The sequence below is a fragment of the Garra rufa genome, chromosome 4 (genome assembly GCF_049309525.1).
Source record: "Garra rufa chromosome 4, GarRuf1.0, whole genome shotgun sequence".
Classification (NCBI taxonomy): Eukaryota; Metazoa; Chordata; class Actinopteri; order Cypriniformes; family Cyprinidae; genus Garra; species Garra rufa.
The window spans coordinates 17,823,124-17,831,219 of record NC_133364.1 but is presented as its reverse complement, the minus strand read 5'-3'; the positions used below and the strand labels follow the sequence as shown (position 1 = coordinate 17,831,219).

The 8,096-nt window shown below is 38.7% G+C and overlaps 1 long non-coding RNA gene across 1 annotated transcript; it reads right to left on the bottom strand.

The window, feature by feature from the left end:
- Nucleotides 1-1,384: 1,384 nt before the first annotated feature.
- LOC141332713 (uncharacterized) lies at nucleotides 1,385-6,711 on the bottom strand. Its single transcript, XR_012355359.1, has 4 exons — nucleotides 6,466-6,711; nucleotides 5,761-5,848; nucleotides 1,929-2,016; nucleotides 1,385-1,764 (listed from the first exon to the last, which is right to left on the bottom strand). It is a non-coding gene; the product is annotated as an uncharacterized lncRNA (long non-coding RNA).
- Between the last annotated feature and the right edge of the window lie 1,385 nt (nucleotides 6,712-8,096).

The following is an 8,096-nucleotide window of genomic DNA, read 5'->3' as shown; positions in this document are numbered from 1 at the left end:
CCGGTTGAGCCACTTTCCCGACTTTCGGGAGGAAAAAACATTTTCCAATCCTGCTCCGGTTGAGCCACTTTCCCGATTTTCGGGGAGGAAAAAAGATTGTCCAGTCCTGCTCCAGTTGAGCCACTTTCCCAATTTTCGGGAGGAAAAAACATTTTCCAATCCTGCTCCAGTTGAGCCACTTTCCCAATTTTCGGGAGGAAAAAACATTTTCCAATCCTGCTCCAGTTGAGCCACTTTCCCGATTTTGGGGAGGAAAAAAGATTGTCCAATCCTGCTCCAGTTGAGCCACTTTCCCGATTTTAAGAAGGAAAAAGATTGTCCAATCCTGCTCCAGTTGAGCCACTTTCCCGATTTTAGGGAGGAAAAAAGATTGTCAGTCCTGCTCCAGCCACTGTCCTGATTTTAGCTCCAAGCCTGATTAAAAACAGCTAATCAAAGTCTTCAGGATTAAAAGAAATGTTCAGGCTGGTGTGTTGGACTTTTGTTTTGCACAAATGTCAATTCATCTATTTACCTCATATCCAGCAAAACAAAAAACACCCCTTACCTTCACCCCTTTTTTATCACATAAATGAAAGCTCTTACTAAAGTCCAAAGCAGTTAAAATCCCACTATTGCTTACATTAAAGTCTATAAATTGCTATATATCCAAAAAAGTGGCTCAAATGCCAGTCCGCAACGTGAAAGCCATGGTGGCACTAGTGGCTAAACACACGTTACTCACAATCATGGTTGCGATGGTGTCATGGGTTCAAACCCCAGCTCAGTGTGCTGACATTTAACTGTTTTATTGTAACAATGACAGGATAAATGGTGAAATATAAGTTCCTTCACAAGCTCAAGCAGCAAATCTGTGGCTTGGAGGTAAGTGCACTGCTTCATGGTTTCAGAGGTTGTTGGTTCAAACCCCGACTCAGTGTGTTTAAAGTTTAACTAGTTTATTGCAAAAAAAATGACAGTGAATAGTGAAAGTTCCAGCGTGTGTTTAGACAAAGATCAGTGGCTCAGAGGTAAGAGCGCTGCTTCATGGATTTAGAGGTTGCTTGTTCAAACCCCAACTCAGCATGTTTAGAACTTAACTTCTTTATTGTAAAAATGACAGGGTGAATAGTCAAATATAAGTTCCAGCATGTGTTCAGACAAGAGACCTGTGGCTCAAAGGTTAAAGCACTGCCTCATGGTTTCAGAGGTTGCTGGTTCAAACCCCAATGCAAGTTTGTTTAAAATTTAACTGCTTTATTGTAAAATGACAGGGTAAACAGTCAAATAAAAGTTCCAGTATCTGTTCAGACACGAGATCTGTGGCTCAGAGGTTAAAGCAGTGCCTCATGGTTTCTGAGGTTGCTAGATCGAACCCCAACTCAGTATTAAAAATTTACTGCTTTATTGTAAAACAACATAGTGAAATATAAGTTCCAGCATGTGTTCAGACAAGAGATCTGTGGCTCAGAGGTTAAAGCAGTGCCTCATGATTTCAGAGGTTGCTGGTTCAAACCTCAGCAAAAGTTTGTTTAAAATTTAACTGCTTTATTGTAAAAATGACAGGGTGAATAGTTAAATATAAGTTCCAGCATGCTTTCAGACACGAGATCTGTGGCTCAGAGGTTAGAGCGCTGCCTCACGGTTTCAGAGGTTGCTGGTTCGATTCCAGCCAGATCTCCGCGTTACGAATGAATGGTGTGGCGTGAGTGAGAAAGGTGTGGGGGATCATGGTGTCCTCCCCTGAGTTTCAGCACGATGTCCGGCAGGGGTTATACTTCTTGCCTAAAAAAATGGAATTTGCTATTCATTTTTTTAAACCCCATCCCTTCCCCACCTACTTAGGTTACCATCATTTATTTTTCAAAGGCACGCTCCTTCGAAAAGAAAAATGATAGTAACCTATACATTTACAAGCAAACAACACATTGAAATGTTTTGAGCATTACCTGTGCATCAGCAGATGTCCATCAGTGCAGTGAATGTCTGTCCATATGCTTCTGTTGGCTGAGTGTAATCGTCCAATCATCAATTATTCTGTAGAGCAAAGACACAAATTAACAGACATCACTCCATACTGTGTATCTAAAACTCGACATATTATAGTCAGTCTAAACTACATTATACTTAAGTAATGATGTATCAATAATACAATTTTGCTTCAACTGAAATTTAATTCACAATAAATAACAGCATTGCTAAACGGCTTTTTTTCTGCCCATGGTTTTGATTAGAAGCAAAGCACTGCTATTCTACTAAACAATGAAGCAACAGGAATATCAGCGCTTCACAAACCAACTGACTCTATTAACAAACATCAATCCAGTGGATTACTGCCTACAGTAAGACTACAACAACAGAGACAAAACTAAAATTACTTATAATTCCGCTTTATAATATGAATAGTAAATAATGTTTGATTCAAAGATTATACATGTAATACATCTGATTCATTTCTTCTGCTTAAAATCTGACAGGGAGTTCAGCAAGAGAGCAGAATGTAAACAAACACTAAATTACCTGACAGAGAAGCTCTGTATCTGAATGACACATCAACAAACACTTAAAAAATGACTTAAATACATTAACTAAGCACCGCTAGACTGTGTTAGTGATTTTACAAGAGAAATACACTGGAAGAGAAGGAGACTTACAGGTGAGCAGCATGACATCTTCCATTCCTGCACTTTATCACAGCGTTTGTCCGTTTTCTTTGTTTAATTATAAATGTGTGCTGTTAAGTGACAGTATGTCTGTAACTGAGCTGTCATCTGCAGAAATAATACTTAAATCAGTCTGTACGTGTTGTAGCGACTGTTACAATCGTCATGTTGTCAAACATCTGAAGGTGTCAAACTAAACCTGATGCCCGATTACGCCGCCTGCTGGAGCGGATGGAAAACTGCACTTCCGTTTTACCATTGATCTGGTCTAATGCATATAAATATATAATCAGTGAAAAATCTCTCACGCCAATCTATTTTACTTTGGCATAATTGACCAAAAGTTCTAAAAATGTAATATTTGATTCACTTTGAAGGCTTATCTTGATCATTTAACGAAACTACTAGATCCAAATTTGCTCTGCTGGTCCTGTTGTGAAATTTTCTCAGTTTAAATGTCTCAGCTACACTTATTCACCACAAGAGGGGGTTGATGATCAGCAGTTTGTCACATGCCTTACATTTAACCAAATAATAAAGGGGCGTTTACTTTTCTCCAGTATGAGGATGTTTCTAATATGGACAATGACTCTCTGTATGAACTTTGAGTCCGTTGGCAATAAACTATGACTTGTAGCTTAAGGTAAAAACTGAAGTGCAGTTATCCAGATCATCTCTCATCTGATGTGGTCAGACAAGTATGATAAAATAATCTTAATCTTATAATTGTAATCATAATCTTTTTTTAATTATGTTTGTGGATAATTTGGTTATTTGTATTCATTTTAATTAAGTCTGTATCAAAATTACTCATAACTATAACCTAATGAAACGGCTCTCCGTTTTAATTGTCAACTTTTTACTGAGAGGCACATTCATTAAACCAGATCAACGTGTCAATGTGTTCCCTCTTGTGGACAACAAGTGTATCTGCATTAATACCTGAAAACAGCATTTTTTACCTTTTAAATAAAGAGTGGTGAGCCACTTCCGAGTTTAGCTCCAACCCTGATTAAAAACACCTCAAATAGATGATTAAGATCTTCAGCACTGCTAAAAACTTCCAGGATGTTTTGTTGGACTTTTTCTTTAAAATATACAAATGATACAATTCATATCGTTGTTATTTACAAGTTGTGCTATTATTTGAGTTTGACAAAGATTTATTTGACTTTGACTTTCCCGATTTTTGGGAGAAAAAAAGATTGCCCAATCCTACTCCGGTTGAGCCACTTTCCCGATTTTCGGCAGGAAAAAACATTGTCCAATCCTGCTCCGGTTGAGCCACTTTCCCGATTTTAGGGAGAAAAAAAGATTGTCCAATCCTGCTCCGGTTGAGCCACTTTCCCGATTTTAGGGAGAAAAAAAGATTGTCCAATCCTGCTCCGGTTGAGCCACTTTCCCGATTTTCGGGAGGAAAAAACATTTTCCAATCCTGCTCCGGTTGAGCCACTTTCCCGATTTTCGGGAGGAAAAAACATTTTCCAATCCTGCTCCAGTTGAGCCACTTTCCCGATTTTAAGAAGGAAAAAGATTGTCCAATCCTGCTCCAGTTGAGCCACTTTCCCGATTTTAGGAAGAAAAAAACATTTTCCAATCCTGCTCCAGTTGAGCCACTTTCCCGATTTTCGGGAGGAAAAAAACATTGTCCAATCCTGCTCCGGTTGAGCCACTTTCCCGATTTTAGGGAGAAAAAAAGATTGTCCAATACTGCTCCGGTTGAGCCACTTTCCCGATTTTATGAAGGAAAAAGATTGTCCAATCCTGCTCCAGTTGAGCCACTTTCCCGATTTTCGGGAGGAAAAAACATTTTCCAATCCTGCTCCGGTTGAGCCACTTTCCCGATTTTAGGGAGGAAAAAAGATTGTCAGTCCTGCTCCAGCCACTGTCCTGATTTTAGCTCCAAGCCTGATTAAAAACAGCTAATCAAAGTCTTCAGGATTAAAAGAAATGTTCAGGCTGGTGTGTTGGACTTTTGTTTTGCACAAATGTCAATTCATCTATTTACCTCATATCCAGCAAAACAAAAAACACCCCTTACCTTCACCCCTTTTTTTATCACATAAATGAAAGCTCTTACTAAAGTCCAAAGCAGTTAAAATCCCACTATTGCTTACGTTAAAGTCTATAAATTGCATTATATCCAACAAAGTGGCTCAAATGCCAGTCCACAATGTGAAAGCCATGGTGGCTAAACACACGTTACTCACAATCATGGTTGCGATGGTGTCATGGGTTCAAACCCCAGCTCAGTGTGTTGACATTTACCTGTTTTATTGTAACAATGACAGGATAAATGGTGAAATATAAGGTCCTTCACATGCTCAAGCAGCAAATCTGTGGCTTGGAGGTAAGTGCACTGCTTCATGGTTTCAGAGGTTGTTGGTTCAAACCCCAACTCAGTGTGTTTAAAGTTTAACTAGTTTATTGCAAAAAAAATGACAGTGAATAGTGAAATATAAGTTCCAGCGTGTGTTCAGACATAAGATCAGTGGCTCAGAGGTAAGAGTGCTGCTTCACGGTTTCTGAGGTTGCTAGATCAAACCCCAACTCAGTATTAAAAATTTACTGCTTTATTGTAAAACAACATAGTGAAATATAAGTTCCAGCATGTGTTCAGACAAGAGATCTGTGGCTCAGAGGTTAAAGCAGTGCCTCATGATTTCAGAGGTTGCTGGTTCAAACCTCAGCAAAAGTTTGTTTAAAATTTAACTGCTTTATTGTAAAAATGACAGGGTGAATAGTTAAATATAAGTTCCAGCATGCTTTCAGACACGAGATCTGTGGCTCAGAGGTTAGAGCGCTGCCTCACGGTTTCAGAGGTTGCTGGTTTGATTCCAGCCAGATCTCCGCGTTACGAATGAATGGTGTGGTGTGAGTGAGAAAGGTGTGGGGGATCATGGTGTCCTCCCCTGAGTTTCAGCACGATGTCGGGCAGGGGTTATACTTCTTGCCTAAAAAAATGGAATTTGCTATTCATTTTTTTAAACCCCATCCCTTCCCCACCTACTTAGGTTACCATCATTTATTTTTCAAAGGCACGCTCCTTCGAAAAGAAAAATGATAGTAACCTATACATTTACAAGCAAACAACACATTGAAATGTTTTGAGCATTACCTGTGCATCAGCAGATGTCCATCAGTGCAGTGAATGTCTGTCCATATGCTTCTGTTGGCTGAGTGTAATCGTCCAATCATCAATTATTCTGTAGAGCAAAGACACAAATTAACAGACATCACTCCATACTGTGTATCTAAAACTCGACATATTATAGTCAGTCTAAACTACATTATACTTAAGTAATGATGTATCAATAATACAATTTTGCTTCAACTGAAATTTAATTCACAATAAATAACAGCATTGCTAATCGGCTTTTTTTCTGCCCATGGTTTTGATTAGAAGCAAAGCACTGCTATTCTACTAAACAATGAAGCAACAGGAATATCAGCGCTTCACAAACCAACTGACTCTATTAACAAACATCAATCCAGTGGATTACTGCCTACAGTAAGACTACAACAACAGAGACAAAACTAAAATTACTTATAATTCCACTTTATAATATGAATAGTAAATAATGTTTGATTCAAAGATTATACATGTAATACATCTGATTCATTTCTTCTGCTTAAAATCTGACAGGGAGTTCAGCAAGAGAGCAGAATGTAAACAAACACTAAATTACCTGACAGAGAAGCTCTGTATCTGAATGACACATCAACAAACACTTAAAAAATGACTTAAATACATTAACTAAGCACCGCTAGACTGTGTTAGTGATTTTACAAGAGAAATACACTGGAAGAGAAGGAGACTTACAGGTGAGCAGCATGACATCTTCCATTCCTGCACTTTATCACAGCGTTTGTCCGTTTTCTTTGTTTAATTATAAATGTGTGCTGTTAAGTGACAGTATGTCTGTAACTGAGCTGTCATCTGCAGAAATAATACTTAAATCAGTCTGTACGTGTTGTAGCGACTGTTACAATCGTCATGTTGTCAAACATCTGAAGGTGTCAAACTAAACCTGATGCCCGATTACGCCGCCTGGTGGAGCGGATGGAAAACTGCACTTCCGTTTTACCATTGATCTGGTCTGATGCATATAAATGTATAATCAGTGAAAAATCTCTCACTTACTTTGGCATAATTGACCAAAAGTTCTAAAAATTTAATATTTGATTCACTTTGAAGGCTTATCTTGATCATTTAACGAAACTACTAGATCCAAATTGCTCTGCTGGTCCTGTTGTGAAATTTTCTCAGTTTAAATGTCTCAGCTACACTTATTAACCACAAGAGGGGGTTGATGATCAGCAGTTTGTCACATGCCTTACATTTAACCAAATAATAAAGGGGCGTTTACTTTTCTTCAGTATGAGGATGTTTCTAATATGGACAATGACTCTCTGTATGAACTTTGAGTCCGTTGGCAATAAACTATGACTTGTAGCTCAAGGTAAAAACTGAAGTGCAGTTATATCCAGATCATCTCTCATCTGATGTGGTCAGACAAGTATGATAAGATAATCTTAATCTTATAATTATAATCATAATCTTTTTTTAATTATGTTTGTTGATAATTTGGTTATTTGTATTCATTTTAATTAAGTCTGTATCAAAATTACTCATAACTATAACCTAATGAAACGGCTCTCCGTTTTAATTGTCAACTTTTTACTGAGAGTCACATTCATTAAACCAGATCAACGTGTCAATGTGTTCTCTCTTGTGGACAACAAGTGTATCTGCATTAATACCTGAAAACAGCATTTTTTACCTTTTAAATAAAGAGTGGTGAGCCACTTCCGAGTTTAGCTCCAACCCTGATTAAAAACACCTCAAATAGATCTAGTCTTTAGAGAAAAGAAAAGTCCAAATTAAAAACAAAATATAACAGAACAGAAGAATAAATGTGGAAGTGCCAGTGGCTCAGTGGACTGAGCATGTACTCCCTGGACGGGAGGTACCGGGTTCAAGCCCCAGACTGGTCACCGAAGCACGGTTGCGTGACGGTCGTTCGGTAGTGCGCTGTGACAAGCTGCAAAGCGGATCAGAGCACAACCTGACGAGAGAGAAGGTTACAGACGAAGGGGGAGTACAGATCCAGACGCTCCCCCTGGGGCTTCCCAGACAATATCGAGCAGCGTTTATAAAGCAGAAGTCAAAATTTTAAGTTTATACTTGTAAAAATTCCAGACACAGGCTAAGTACAAACCTTTTTTTATATTATTATTAAACAGCCCACTTTAGGCTCCACCCACACAGAAGCTTATTTTACCTGCAAAATGCTCCTCCAGGATCTGATCCAAGGCTGCGTTACTCTACAGACCGACACCTGCACATGGAGAAAGGTGTGTTTGGCCCATTTGAAGGTATATTAGTCGGACATTTGTTCACACTGAGATGAACAGCTCGAGACTCTGATTCATGGCTGAATCACTGACGGC